This window comes from Camellia sinensis, chromosome 15 (genome assembly GCF_055761805.1).
Source record: "Camellia sinensis isolate YWXY chromosome 15, ASM5576180v1, whole genome shotgun sequence".
NCBI lineage: Eukaryota > Viridiplantae > Streptophyta > Magnoliopsida > Ericales > Theaceae > Camellia > Camellia sinensis.
The window spans coordinates 117,084,509-117,095,827 of NC_138975.1; positions in this window are offsets into that span (position 1 = coordinate 117,084,509).

Sequence of the window (11,319 nt, forward strand, 5' to 3'; positions counted from 1 at the left end):
GATTGATGGTTGTGAGAGAAAAAATAAAATAATTATAGTTTGAATGTGACATTTTATCTTATTTATTATTTTAACCTATTTTATTTTTATTGATTATTTTAGTCAAAAATATATTGCCAAACACCCCAAGTAGAGGCCTTGAGTTCAAACTTCCTGTGCAGTGTTGGGCAATACAAATTTCTTTTCTTCCCTTTTGTTTTTTAGATTTAGGTTGTATAGCCTCTGTTTGGCAAGTTGGTTTATGGACTTTTTTGGCTATTTTAGTCACAAAAGATAAAATAGACTATTTTAACCACAACAAATAAAACATCACATCCAACCCATAATCATTACACTATTCTCTCATAAAAAAAGTTAAAAAAGCCAAAAAGTCATTCTCAAACCAAGCTTTTTAGCCTAGACTAAAATAGCAAAAAAAGCCAAAAAGCCAAAAAAGTCAACCCACTTCCCAAACGAAGCCATAATTTGTTTTAAGAAATTAAAAAAAATATTTTATTAATTTTTTATGTACAGTTTTTTTTATTATAATTTTTAATAAAAAATATTTTAAAATTAATATAAAGTTGTGTTATTTATTTTAAGGAGACTTATCACCCGGTACCCTTAATCAACCTTATTTACGTATAAGTCTTTTTTTTTTTAATTTTTTAATTTTTTTTTACCTATCAATAACTTAAAAAAAGTGTTGAGGCAACATAAACATTTTAAAACTTAGGTGATGTTTGATTCACTATGCTAAAATGATCATTTCATTAAAAAATCTATTTCCATATTTGATTAATTAAAAAAATAATAAAATTATATTATAAATGAAATCATAAATCATCTGAAATCATCCTTCACCTATAAGTTATAAAATATTTTTAAATTAATATAAAATGATTCGTGTTATTTTTTTTAAAGAGACTTACAATCCAATTCTATTAATCAAACTTATTTATGTATAAGTTTTTTAATTTTTATTTTTTACCTATCAATATCTTCAAAAAGTGTTGAGGCAAAATAAACATTTTAAAACATAGGTGGTATTTAGTTCACTAGAATGAAATAATTATTTCATTAAAAAATCTATTACCATATTTGATTAATTAAAAAATAATAAAAAATACATTATAAATAAAATCATAAATCACCTTAAATGATCATTCACTACTCTCCCTATTCTAGTCCAATACATTTCATTCTAATAAATCAATATTAAAAAAGGTATTACAGACTCTGAAACTCTGAAAAACTTAATACACTTAGAGGTTTACAGACTCTGAAACTCTGAAAAACTTAATACACTTAGAGGTTTTTTGAGAGGGGTTGGAAAATTTACAACGCAGAGTGAAGTGGTGTTTTTCATTCTGCTTCAACCGTTGGCATGCAAGCCAATTTATACACAAAGTTGATATATACAATCCAAAACAATACGTCAAATGTTTTGGTTAAAAACAAAAGCCTAAAAGGCTAGAAACAAAAAGTCTAAAAGGCTAAGGCTATTAACTCTAGTCTAACTCTAATCTTGACTCTAGACTAATAATATCTATGACTCTAGACTAATAATATCTATGCCATAAATGCATAGATTTGGACGTGAGTTACTATTAAGGATAGAATTTTATCAATAAAAGATTAGAATAATGATATCGGGTACTGCTTTGGGCCCCATCGTATATCATTCAATCCTTCTTTTTTGACAAAATTCTGACACTATAAGTTATTACAGGACACGTATAAGGATTTTCACAGCTTTTCTTTAATAAAGCAGGATAAGAAATATCTACTTTATTAAAGTAGTGAGTGAAGGAAAATCCTTATCACTGACAGACTCAAATAATTACAGACACAAAATCTTTGCAAAATCTTTTTTGTTTTTCTTTGGCGTGCATTTTTCTGATTTCTGAGGAGAATCCTTATCTTCTATGGACTTTGTCTTCTTTTGCGGGAGCGCCAATTATTGATGTCGATCCTTGGAGTGATTATTTCAAAGTTGGGTCTTCGTGGAAAATCTTCAAAATGTAAAGAGTCAAGAAACATGTTTAAAATATATTATGAGTCTTGTAGTGGGACCCCCTTTTTTTTTTTTTTTTTTATCCATACATTCTATCTGCTAGGTCGTCAAGATCTGCTGCTGAAAGTTGGTCGTAAAAATCATCTCCATCTCCCATGGGTGGTTCATCGTCCCATTCTTGATCATTTTCTCCCATCACTAGTGATTCATGAGAGACGCCATGTTGGTAGTTTGGGTACTGACTTTCATCGATAAATGTCTCTTTGCTGAATGGATATCCTGGAATGGCTAAATTACAATGTATCTTCTGATGTCTATCTTCACAGACTAGATGTCCATAATTTCCATTATAGGCTAGGAGAGAGTTTCTAGCAAATTTTCTCCATTTATTGAGCTGGTCTTTGAGTGAAAATCTTCTGCATGGCCAGGGTCTCCTATTGAGAAGTCCTGGGTATCCCGGAAATGTGGAAGTTCCTCTGAGGTACATTTTGTGTTTAGCTGGATTGCACCATATTTCCTTCCACTCTGGTAGTTTGCTATCTATTAAAGCTTCCACATACGGATGATGTTCTTCCATTACGCACAGTACTGCATGAGCAAGCTTGTGTCCGAAGTTATCTGTCTGATCTGGATCTGTGAAAATTAGTCTAGAGACAAAGCCGTAATCTAACAATTTTGGAGCTGTTAGATAACGAGTTTCGCCCCTAATTTCTATCTCCAGCGGCTCGAATGTAGCTAAATTTATCTGGCAAAGGCAAATGCTGAAGTCTAGGTTACACTGACATCTACCAAAAAGTTCTGACCTCTTATTGCATCTTTCTTCATCTAAGCAGGGTTGCTCTTCATCTTCATAAGTATAGGTCCATTGGTAAGCTAGACCGGGGCAGTCAACTCTTGCTATGGAGAGATCTTGAAGAAACTGCTGAATAATGACTAACTCGTCATTTCTGCTATCTCCAGCTAAGGTATAAATATAGGGTTTTAGGTCTTCCATTACTTGGCTTTTCTCACAAAGGGATCGAATGATAGAATGCCTGAAGAAATACATTCTAGCACTCAATTGGTCAAATTCCTCACTGGTGAGTTGTTTGATTTCTGGGCTAGGTAAGGAGGTAGGTGTTCTTTCTGGAGCTAATTTTTTAAGCTGGTTGGTTAAGGTTCTAATGGTTGCTCTCAATTGTTTTTCTTCGTCTCGGAGCTGGTCTAGCTCTTCATTGACCTTCTTGCCTTTATCCATAATTTTCTTGAAATTTCTGGAAAGGCCTTCACAATGTCTGCACATTTGGAGTGGATTCTGGGAATCTATCTGAGGATTAGAACTACTGCTGCTTGTACTACTGCTTCCACTTGTCTGGCTAACTGGAACGCCACTGGTAACAAAGATGGTAGATCTCATCTTGCTCAATGTGTCCAGGTAATCTTTAGCTATCTGGCTAATAAAGTAACTGGTTCCTATTTGTCTTCGGGCATAGGTACTGGCTGACTCAAAATCATAAAATCCTTTAAACTGAGGTGTGGGAAAATTTTTGACTAAAGGTTCTACTTCTATCCAATCATGGTAAATACCAGGCTTGGTTCCTTTAGCTACTACATAAAAAGAAAAACTTTTAGACAGGGGCTTGTTTTGAATTTTTGAAAAATATATGCTGAGAGAGTTTAGGGCTGAAAGGCGCTTAGCTGGGTGGTTTTGGCTGGTCCAAAGGTTATCTAAAAGACACTGTTGAACTGGGTCTAGCTCAATCCCTGTTAAGGGTCTGAACTTGGTTCTGCCTTCATGAATGGGAAGAGAAAATCCTCCAAAGTTCATGGTCTTGCTGTTCTCCATTATCTGCACAAAAATTAAACTGGTTATCTTCTTTTTCTAAATAAATTTTTCTACTTAACCAGTCCGTTAGTTTATTATCGCTTCCTTTAATATGCTCAAATTTTACTTTATATCCCTGTCCTACTATACAATCTAAAAATTTTGCCCATCTTCTAGTACTTAATTTACGCTCGTTTAGTTTGTTATGAAATCTAACTATGGCTTCACAATCTGTCCTTATTGTAAAAGGTTTGTGCAAAAATAATCTAAATTTATTTATTGCGTATACTACTCCTAGTATTTCAAAATCTAGGCTGGTCATAGTTGTATCTTTTTCTTTAAATTTTCCAGAACTGTATCTACAAATGCGTTCTTTATTTTTACTGTCATATTTACTGGGTTTAGCTAATAATATTGTTCCCCATCCTAATTGACTTGCGTCTGTTTCTACAACTATGTATTCAGATTCTAAGGGAAGTTGTAGGTCTGGTAGGTTTTTACAAATGTCTTTTATTTTTCTAACTAGAGCTATATCTTGCTGATTGAAGTATTTCTGTCCAGTGGGTGTGGTCTTACTATAAAGGGGTCCTATTATTTTACTGAGGTTAGGAATATACATTCGTGCATAATTTAAAATTCCTAAAAAGGATTGCAGTTGCTTTGTATCTTCTAATTTATCTGGATAGTCTAAAATTTTCTTGACTATATGAGGTTGTAACCTAATTTTTCCATCTCCTAGCTCCATTCCTAAGAATTCTATGTAGGGTTTATTTAATACCATCTTTTTCTTACTGATTATTATTCCATTATTTATGAATTCTTCTAATGTTATATACAAATGATCTATGTGACTACTTTTATCTGGACTGAACACTAATATGTCATCTATATATACCAGTATAAAACTATATTTATTAAATATACTATCCATTTTGCGCTGAAATATGGAATGTGCATTTTTTAATCCAAAGGGCATAACTAGCCACTCATAATGTCCTTGAGGACAACAGAAGGCTGTCCATGGTATGCTTTCCTTTTCCATTTTTATCTGCCAAAATCCTGACTTACAATCAAATTTGCTAAATATCTTTGCTGTCTGTATTCTATTTATGAGTTGGTCTTTATCTGGTATATTATATTTATCATCTTCTGTATTATCATTTAATCTTTTATAATTTATCACCATTCTAGCTTTTCCTCGTTTTATCTCTGCATGATTTCTAACCATAAATGCTGCGCTTCTGTGCGGGCTATTGCTGGGTCTAATTACTCCTAGATCTAGTAATTCCCTAATCTGTGTTCTAAATTCTTCTATGTCTGCTGGTGTATGATCTATTTGTGCTGAAGTAATCCTATAATCTTTGTTTTTTATATCTAAACTAGCCAAAATTTTATTTCTTTCCCAATATTTCATGGGCTGTTCTCCTAAAATTTCTGTTGTTTCAGCTAATCTTATTATCTCATCTAAATCATTTTCGGTTCTCCTGTATATTGGTTTTTTCTTTATTTTTCCTATTTTTGCAAAAATTAATTCTAAATTAGCTGGTTGTTTAAAATCTTCTAGGTTCCAATAATCTTCCTTATTTTCAAAATCAAATTCTTCTAAATCATAATTTTCGGTATCTAAATTTTCTAAAGACGTATTTGCTATCTCATTAGGTATGTATTTTTGGGCTAGGTCGGGAAAAATATTTCTACTTGGAAATAAAAAACTAGCTGGAACTGAATCTACTCCTATGGTACCACCACGCTTCGCACGCAACTCTGATGAATGGGCGATGGTGCTAAGGGCATAAGCCGTTGGTGTATGGATAGTTCGCTTGAAGAAACTAATGTTGTTTTGGCTGAGTAACATGCCACCTTGTAAGCTGAGGATGAAGTTAAGTCCTAAAATGAAAGGATGATTCTGTCGGGTATTTCCAACCCAAACCTGAGGTAAAGGAAACCATTCTATATGCTGATCTTGAGAACCTAGATGATGAAAGCTAATCTGTGCTCCATTGATGCAATGTGTGTATATTTGTTTAGTGCCGTCGGCTATACTAACTAAAGCTGGGGTTGTTAAAGTCGTGCTCCATCCTGGGGGAACTACTTGTTGTTCAATATATGATTTACTAGCTCCTGTATCTATCATGGCATCTATACTAAGAGTTTTGGCTGCAAACTTGATCACACAAGAAATCTCGACTAGATTTGGTTTAGGTATAACTGGATAATTAAATGGTAAAGATGTAGTATCTGGTTGGGCTTTAGAGTATTGACTAAAGGGTTGAGAATCAACTAGGTTGACTAATTCTAATGAATTCATATGTTCTTCAATCAGTTTGTCTTTTAAAGGGTACTTATTATGAAATTGTTCTAGCTGCTGTTTAAGCTGCCTATTTTCTAATTCTAAACATTCTATGTCAAAACTAGTCTTAGTTTCTATCTCGTGTATTTGTATCTTAAGTTCTCTTACTTGTAGTTCTAATTCTCTAATGGTTAAATGCAATTCTCTGCTTTCTAGACTATAATCTTCCTTAGTATTTCCTAAGGCTATTTTATGTGTCATATTTAATTTTTCTAGACAGACTACACAATAAGTTATGCTGCATAATAAACATTGAACTCGTTTATCTTTGGCTGGAAACCAATTACAATAGCTGCATCTAGTGGTATCAAATCCTAATCCTATTTGAAAGTTATGCTGACATTCAGTATCTGGATTACACTCCATCATAAAGAAAGTTTCTTGGGAAGGTGTTAGTCCTATTTCTTGGTTGAGTTGTCCTAAAAGATTATCTATATTAGTATCACTTTCTGAATCACTGTCTGAACTTATGGCTTCTATTTGATATTCATAATCGCTGACTATACTATATATTTCTGAATCATCACTAGTTATGCTAACTATATCTTCTTCTAAGTCTTCTATAATATGTAGTCTTTCTATCTGTTTATTAGTATTTGGTCTTTGTCTTTTTGGGCAGTTCTTTGCAAAATGATTGGGTTCTCCACATATAAAACAATTGCATTTTTTACTGCTAGGTTTTCTAACATATCTTTGTTTTCTCTTATCTTTTTCTTCTCTGGGTAATTTCTTATAATTTGACCTATTAAAAGTTCTACTTTTTCTAATGAATTTTTGTTTTCTCCATGGTTTTCTATAATTTTTCTTCCAATATTTTTCCTTTTTATATTTTCCATATTTTTTGTATTTTTTCCTATTATGTTCATCTTCATATTGCTGAGGAGTATATATTACACTGCTACAAAAGCCGTAACTTTGTTTTTTCAAGTCTTTCTGTATTTTAACTTCTATACATTTTTCTTTGAGCTTATAAAATGTAAAAATTATTCTAGGTGCTATTCCTAAAGTTCCTCTTATTCTTAATTCTCCAGTGGCTATTCTTGCTGGTAAACTTGCATAATAAGCTGACCATTTGTTTTCTATCTCTCTTCCTAATTCTCCTGGTAATTTTCTAAAATATTTATTTCCTATTTCTTCATCAAAGCTTTTTCCAGTTCTTGCTGCTATGGCTAAGTATTCTTTACTAAAAGGTACAATATATTTCCAACTTCCTAATGTCATTTGGTCTAACTCGGTTATTGCTATGCTTTGAGCGGAGTCATTTCCTCTAGAAGGATCATATCCTATAAGTATCTCTTTAATAAAATTTGTAAAATTCCACGGGTTATTTCCTAATTCTTTGAGCTGTTTAATTGTTTCTTCATATTTCCCCTTAAAAGTTAAATAAATATTATAAGCTGAATCTCCTAAAAGTGTCTCCATATATTCCCACATATCTGTTGATTCATAGGGACTAGTCATCCATGCTTTTACTGCATCTTTTCCCCATCTTTCTATTACTTCCTGCCATATCTGAGGGTCGAATCTAGCTAAATCTAAAAGGGTTCCTTGATTATGCACTGGCTGTAATTCTATACTCCTATCTAGTTGTCTACGCTTTCCATGAAATTTATAGCTTTTATCTGGGTCTGCTTGACTACGTCCTGAACTGGCTAATGGTCTTCTTCCTCCTACTGCATACTGCATTGGTTCTATTGGATCTTCTACAGTTGGTTGTGGATTATTGGTTCCTGAGCTTTCTGTGGTCATATAAAAAGTTTCTTCTAAGTGGTTAGGTTGTTCTGGTATTCTAAATATTTTGTTGGGATGTATATTATCTTCTATGATATCATCTACATATTCTGTATGAAATTCCTGATCTAAAAATGACACTGCTTCGTCATGGGTATCTCCTCTGGCTAAGTATTCATAATATCTGGCATCTAGTATTTTATTCATGTCTTCTAGGGTAAATTTTTCTAAATCTATCTCATCAATGTTATATATCTTATTTTGTGATATAGTTTTTTCTTCTGTCATTACATAAAGCTGATTTATTTCACTACGATTATCTTGATTTTCTTCCCTATCTATACTACTGAATTCATCATCTTCAGATTTTTCTGATGCTACATAAGTATACTGAGTAAATCTTACTGCATAATTTCCATCTGCTGTTTGGTATAATAAATTATCTTGAGGGGCTAATCTCTTTTGTCCTAGAAAATCTCCTAGTTTCCAATCTAGTGCTGCATTATCTTCAGAATTAAATTTTTTAGCTGGTAGTGCTTTTATTCCTTTTGCGCCTAATAATTTAACTATCTGATCATTAGTAAGTCTATAGTGAGTATTGCTTTCTGAGACTGCTAGACCTAAAAATCCTGTGCAAACTAATAAATTCTTTTCTCCCTTTTTCATTTTATATCCTCTACTCTTTATTCCTATTTTTATCTTTTTATGAAAGGTCGAGGTTGGTAGTAAAAAGTCTGGTGTAAAATAAACTATTCCTCCTTTTGAATTCATATCTAGTTCATAACTTCCTAAAATACTTTGTCCGACATCATTAAACCTATCATCATAGAGACATATAAACACTTTAGTTCCTAAGTTTTCTCTGGTTAAAGCCTTAACTCCTACCACTACTAATCCTAAATGAGTCATTTTAAGGTGTTCATTTACTGCATATTTATAGCTTTCTCTTTCTATTAAATTTAGCTCTATTTTCTCATCTTCTTGAGTCACACTAACCATTCGTTCACCATAGTGTTTAAATAAATATTGTTTTTTATGAATCTTACCTAGCTTATACACATATTTAGCTGGAATTAACTCTAACTTTTCTTTTTTAAATTTTTCTATCTGCTGTTCTACATCTATAAATTCTTCCACTTTAACATCTTCATCTTCATTACGCTTTTTACTACTACTTCCTTTTATTAGCTGTTTGAACATTTTTATTTTCTGTAAATTCTACACACTGGTTTCCTAGGTAATTTAAGTTTTTCAAAATATCTAGCTATATCTTCTTCGTTTACTTGAGATTGAGATTTGTTGGATTGTCCTTCTATTCCTTTTTCTTTCTGAAGTACTATTTTTTCTAAAGATGCTAGACGATTTTCTAAACTATGTAGTTGTTCTGATAGGTATTCAAATTTTTCACACAATCTTATTAAAAATAAAATTTTCTATATTATTTTGTCTTACTGTTATTTTATCTGATTGACTTACACCCTGATAGCTACTGATTCCTTCTGGGTTATTATGAAAATCTTCTGCTTGTTTTAAAATAGTCTGGTAATCTCTATTAGCTTTCTTATCACTACTCATAAACTAGGACCTTACAAGTTGTTCTAAAATTTCTAATTTTTGTTTTAAATTATCTTGAATTTGATGAATTTGTTCTATTTGTTTAGCTATTTGATTTGTAGCTGAAATTAATGTTTCTATTTCTAGTTTAGTAGGAAAATTTTCTAAATTTAAATCTATTCGTTTTTGTAAGATAGAACTACACTGATCTTGGATATAATCTAATTTTTTATCTTGATCTTTAATTATACTACGATTATTACGGAGATGATCTATAGATGAGATAAAAAGATTACTAATTTTATCTATGTCCCTTTTAATATTTTCTGCAAAATTAATCTGATAATCTATGACGCTATTTAGCAGAGGATTATGTTCACTATGAAGCTGATGTGTAAAAGTTTCTTCAAAATTACAACGGAAATTATTTTTATTTATGCTAAAGCGACGGTTATGGCTGCTGAGTTCTAAATCTAGATACTCTACTTTTTTCATATACAAAATTAACTCCTACTATAAAATTATTACAAGCTACTATAATATGAAATTTATAACTAAAATCTCCAAAAATAAAAACTATTCTATTACCATAAGCAAAATGCATAAACTAATTTAAACTGTCCTAAAACCGAACACTGCTCTAATACTAATTTTTTGGGGTGTGGGGTTGAGTTAGTGGTTTACCACTATTTTGAAATTGGGTTGAGAATTATCTGACTAATTCTACAGTTATAGATCTTCAAGCTGTTGTATAGCTATTTTTAAGGCCTCTTGTTTTTCAGTTAGCTGTCTATTTATTTGAGAAATTTTTAAACTGTAATTTTCAAGGGATCTGCCAGAAGCTAATAATAAAAGAAACTGATATCTAAATTTTTGATCTTCTAATTCTTGTATTAGATCAATACTAATTTAAATTTTATTCCTAAAGTCTTCGTCTAATGGCATATACTTTTCTTATTTTTTGAAATTTAATTTTTAACGTCTACTTTTAAAGGCATGCAAATTTTGATTTTTTGAAATTCTTATATGGACAATATTTCCTTAATATTTCTACTCGGGTTGTACTCCTTTTATTCTAAAATTCTTTTCTATGGTAAAAACTATTTTTAAGAAATGTTTGTTTTCATTATATGTACTCCCACCTTGAGACTAAGTCTCGTTCAACACAGTATATTTTTATTTTCCATTTTTTACTTTTCCCTTTCTGCCTACAATTCGCCCTCCATCGCCTAACCACGGCTCACACAGGCTCTTCAGCTAAGGTCACTCAGTAACAAAATAGAAAATTAAAGATACTGCGAAGGTTCAAAGCATGTAATATTAATGAGCAAACAAGCATTCCATAAACTTAATTTTTTCCAAAGAGAAAATAAATTTTTAGACTAGAAGAGTTACCCTTTCGAAATATTTAAGGAAAAAGAGAAACTACTCACACTTCATATTAATAAGAAATATACTTACAGAGATTATATTACAGACTCTGAAACTCTGAAAAACTTAATACACTTAGAGGTTTACAGATTCTGAAACTCTGAAAAACTTAATACACTTAGAGGTTTTTTGAGAGAGGTTGGAAAATTTACAACGCAGAGTGAAGTGGTGTTTTTCATTCTGCTTCAACCGTTGGCATGCAAGCCAATTTATACACAAAGTTGATATATACAATCCAAAACAATACGTCAAATGTTTTGGCTAAAAACAAAAGCCTAAAAGGCTAGAAACAAAAAGTCTAAAAGGCTAAGGCTATTAACTCTAGTCTAACTCTAATCTTGACTCTAGACTAATAATATCTATGACTCTAGACTAATAATATCTATGCCATAAATGCATAGATTTGGACGTGAGTTACTATTAAGGATAGAATTTTATCAATAAAAGATTAGA